The following is a 4762-nucleotide window of genomic DNA, read 5'->3' as shown; positions in this document are numbered from 1 at the left end:
CAGTCCCGTGTCCATTGCACCACAGATATAGGCAATATTGGGTTCATTTTTTGGGATGGAGACTGTCTCCAACGGTTGTGAAGGCAGCTTCCTACTGTCTTCCGCAGCTATTGTCATGGTTGCCAAACGCTCCCGCTAAAAGTTCCATATAGGTGTTCTTGACAACAGTTTGATAATGATATTGAAACCTAAGACTAGTATATAGAATACTCGCTAATGTGTAAAACAAAACGTTGAGCCAGCCTTGAGAAGATGAAGAAACAAGATGTTGTGCGCATTATTCCACTCAGAACATGGGTGTAATAAAGTGAAATAAAACCAACAAATATACTCCCTCTGTTTCTAAATATTATTCTTTTTAGAGATCTCAATACAAACTACATACGGATGTATATGGACATATTTTAGAGTATAGATTCACTCATTTTACTCTGTATGTAGTCCCTTATTGGAATCTCTAAAAAGACATATATTTAGGAACGGAGGGAGTATATGACAAATATTTACAATGAATGATTATAATGAATGAAACAGTTGCACTCCTCTATGGTAATATTTGAAATGATATCAAAAAGATATCCCCACACAATATAAGTATGGACATCTATATCAAATCATTGTCATGCAATGATAAGCGGGCCTTTCGGGCTAGAAGGCGGGGATTTGTAGTCATCATCGTCGTCGTCGTCGTCGTCAGTTTCTTCATTGTAATCATAATAGTCTTCCTGGATGAAACAAAATTATAACATCAGAATTTTTTCACTAGTAGCATCAGTTTGCTTACCAGAAAAGAACCATAAGCATGGTAGCAGTTACAACCTGGCCTCATTTTTCCAGTACACATAACTTAATTATGAACTTTAAGTTATAGGGGTACTGAATTTATAAATGTAAACTTCGGAATTTTTGTAATAAAAAATACATTTCACATCATCTTTCCCCGTGTAACTCCACATTAGAACTGTTGAAAGACTAAAATTGCACTGTGGTGAAACATGATCTATGGATGAGCTATTCCTTTGAAATTCTTGTTATGTTAAAAATAGTTTATTATACAGTAGTAGTGCCAACTCCTGCTATTACTTATTATACACAATCAGGTAGCTCAAGTAATATTTCAGAATGCTTTGCCAATAACTATGTAATTTTAGTGAAGAAGATACAAATGAACAAGATACCTACATAGACTTTGTATCAACAAGATCCCATAACTGCATCAGGTGAGACAGTAATGATCGATCACAAAAAGGATAACCCCAACTCAAATCATTGGTGAGCTAGGTAAAAGAACACTACGTTAAAAAATCCATTGTTGATCATCCATAAGTTTTAAAACACACTTCAAATGAAGAAGGAAAAATAATGTGTTCCCTCTCTCTCCGTTGGTGCGCCTCAATGTTACTTCTATTGGTATTTTCTGTCACAAACCTCAATGCTTTAAATGATAAAGCCAGAGGTATTATCTGATGAATTTAACCAAATAGATTGTTTTGGGATCATCGTGGTGTCAAGTGCAACCTAAGAGGCTGGTGAGGAACTAGAATTTGTATACACACTTGACAAGACTGGCACCATTCTCATGAACTGCGTCACTCTTTGGATTCAGTTCGCTTGGTCCTGAGATCCAAACAGCAAACACCAGTACTGAACCGAGAACAGGGTGTCACCCTGTTGGTTAGGCTCGCAGGGAGCGAGCTAGCCCACCCGTCTTAAGTCCTGAGTGGCCTGTGGTGCTTAGAGATTTCTTCTATAAAAAAAATGCCTCCAAGGGTTAATCCTGGATGATCTTTTTTTTTTCAAAGATCTGAACCAGATCCAAACAGTTTGTAGACACATGATCTGCCTAGTGCCTACAAAGGCAACATGCAATCAAATACAATGTAGAACAGGTGATGAGCAGAATCCCAGTACCCACTTTAAAATTTCGTGGCGTTATTTTACAATCACACCTACCTAGATCAGGTAATCTACCAGGTCAGCTCTCGAAATTGGCAATAATAAAATAATTTATAACCTGGGAGCGATTGTGCTAGCCCTATCCGGGTGTGGGTTGGGGGGGGAATATGATCCATAGTTTCCTTGCACGTTTACTATCGCAAGCAGCAAATCAAGACAAATCCCTAAACACGGAATCACCAGAGCACACAAAAGGCTAGAAAATAGACCTGCTCCTTGTCGCCGACCACGCCGGCTGCCTCCCCGGACCCCGATCGACCCGCCTGCTCCCATGCCCCCACCTGCGCTGGCGCCAGGCGGCGCGCCCCCAACCACGCCTCCGAGGCGATCATCCCGCTCCCTGCCTCCGACGCCTTCTGCGACAACTTCTCCGCGCTTCTGTAGCTAGGGTTTCGGCGACGGTAGGTGTGTACGTGTAGTTTTCTGGTCCAGGCCGCAGCAGCAGTCCCACATGTAATATACAGCTATCCACCCGCGTATCGACCGCATCGCGGTTGCCTCGATCGGCTCGGCGGTGTGAAGTTTCGGGGTGCTGAATCATGCTTAGCTAGTAAGTTTAGAGACCGCGACTTTTTCTTAGGGGTGGATGGAGAGGAGAAGGGGGTCACTTGCCATGCCAGAAATTCCATAGTTACCAGCTTCTAGGAAGGCTCTGACTTTTGGTCGGTTGGGGATTGGGCGGCGCCGCGGCGGAGCCGGTGGCCGGTGGAGTGACGCGGTCCAATTCAGCTTTGAAGATTTTTTTTTAAACAATTCGAGGCGATCTCTCGTTTTCACGATTGGCCGGCCCAGAAATTTGAAAGAAGTCTGAGAAGAACGCTCCTTCAGATGTTGGGAAACGGGCCTGTTACACCGTGTGGGCCTTGCAAACGGCCTTAGTATCTCAACTTCTTTCAAATGTTGAAACACACAAGACCACAGAGTTGGGCTGTTGGATTGAGATAGCTGGGCCGTCAGAAGAGCAGGCCGTTCTAAAAGCAAGCAGCACTAAGAACCGCTCGGGCGATTCTAAAAAAAAAGAACCGTTCGAGGGAACCCATCGTCGTCCTCTCAAAACAAATTTCCAACCCCTCAAAAACAATTTTTAAATTTTTTAAAAAAGGAACAGCTGACTTAGTATGACATGCAATTTTGCACATGGCATGTAGAATTCCAAAACAAATTCCAACGGGTCCCAAGTACTTTGCACATGACATGTAAATAAGTTTCGCACAAAAAAATGACATGAAAAAAACTTTTCGAGGAAATATCAGGTGTACTGCCAATTCATTTCAAAGGAGGAAACTTAGTAGTATGAAATGCAAATTTCTCAAAAGAAATAGTAAGACATGTAAATAATAGTTTGTAAAAGAAAAAAAATGTTCACCAGAAGATTGCCTGATGCAATGAGCTCTGCTTTTGCAAGTATTCGTAACCCTTCTCATCTCGTTCGCAGTTGAATTTCTCTTAACCTGAAAACATCAAACAAGTTAATATGTTCATTAGCAGCTATTTGTTTCACAATTCCTCAAAAAAAATCTGTTCCACATATCCCATTAAAATCATCTAAATAACCAGCGGAAACTAAAGCAAAATATAGCAGCTCTATCTAAACTTTCTCCGGAATGGATGCAAACAAGGTGGAGCTGCTGAGAGCCTGAGCTCATGGTAGGTGGCGTTATTATAGCCCTCTAGCCTGGCCTGGCCTGGCTATAGGTGTGGCGCCGGCCTGTCGCTCGCCGCCGTTGAAGCAGCCATGCTGGAGGCCCTTGCCCCACATCGTCAGCGTCCTTGTCCACAGGCTCTTCGTTGTGGACCACGACTACCGCCGGTGGGCACGCCGCTGGCCCTTGTATGTGCTCGTCGCCATGGGGTGGCTCTAGCAGGAGCGCCAGAACCGTCGTAGCTGCTGGCCGCGTGGTCTTACACAGCATCGCCGTAGACCATCCATCTGCAGACAGGAGAAGGATCAATTATCTACTGACTCCAAGCATGAACAAAAATTATGTAAATTCGGAGACTCACTTGGAGCCGCGAGGGCCGCCGGGGTGCTAAACCTTGACGCTGCTGTTCTACTGCATAGCATCTCCTCCTCATCGTCTAGTACTGTATTGAGATGGAAGAGACGCCCTCGTCCGACGGCAACCGGACCTCGACCAACCGGGCAACCGGCCGTGTGCTGGCCGCTTCGAACCCTGCCTCCACCGGCCCGGCGAGTTCCACGCCCTCCTCGCTCTTGCGGCTGAGGCCGGACGGCAGCCGTATGGCAGAGTTAGAGAATGAGAAAGCCGGAGAGTCGTTTCTCACATCAACTATTTTTATGGAATTTGTGATGACAGATGGAAGCAGTAGGTTGAGGCTAGTAGGAGAACGACATGGTTGTAGTTTCTCCGGTGACACTGGTTGTCTATATCAACAGCGTGGGTAGGCGGGAAGATCATTTACAGCGTGCGTAAGCGGGAAGATACTTTTAAACTATTCCTGTCTCACCATTATAGAATATTTTTTCGATATGGGGCACTTTATTACTTAAAAAATTATAAAAATTACATCTGGCCTCTGCATAACTAAGATGTACACAGCCAAACAAAGTATTTTCACAAAACCAAAATAAAAAGAGGTGAAATACAAAGAAACATGTAGAGACTGAATAACGCCTAAACTGATGGGGGCCAATCCTAAGGTCATGTTGAAACCCATGTTGGGTAAATTAACCATTATAGAATATGTTTACTCCATATATATACTTCCTCGGTCCCATATTAGTTGATAATGAAATCGATATATCTAACAACTAGGAGTACTACATAATAGTCCATCTGAATAA

General features: G+C 43.6%; 1 long non-coding RNA gene across 1 annotated transcript; it reads right to left on the bottom strand.

The window, feature by feature from the left end:
• Positions 1 to 516: 516 nt before the first annotated feature.
• On the bottom strand, positions 517 to 4333 carry LOC125515372. The gene is made up of 3 exons (XR_007286982.1): positions 3961 to 4333; positions 3323 to 3886; positions 517 to 725 (listed from the first exon to the last, which is right to left on the bottom strand). It is a non-coding gene; the product is annotated as an uncharacterized LOC125515372 (long non-coding RNA).
• Positions 4334 to 4762: the final 429 nt, after the last annotated feature.

This window comes from Triticum urartu, chromosome 6 (assembly GCF_003073215.2).
Source record: "Triticum urartu cultivar G1812 chromosome 6, Tu2.1, whole genome shotgun sequence".
In the NCBI taxonomy this organism is placed as follows: domain Eukaryota; kingdom Viridiplantae; phylum Streptophyta; class Magnoliopsida; order Poales; family Poaceae; genus Triticum; species Triticum urartu.
Note: the sequence above shows the minus strand (reverse complement) of the source record. Positions and strands in the feature narration are given on the sequence as shown.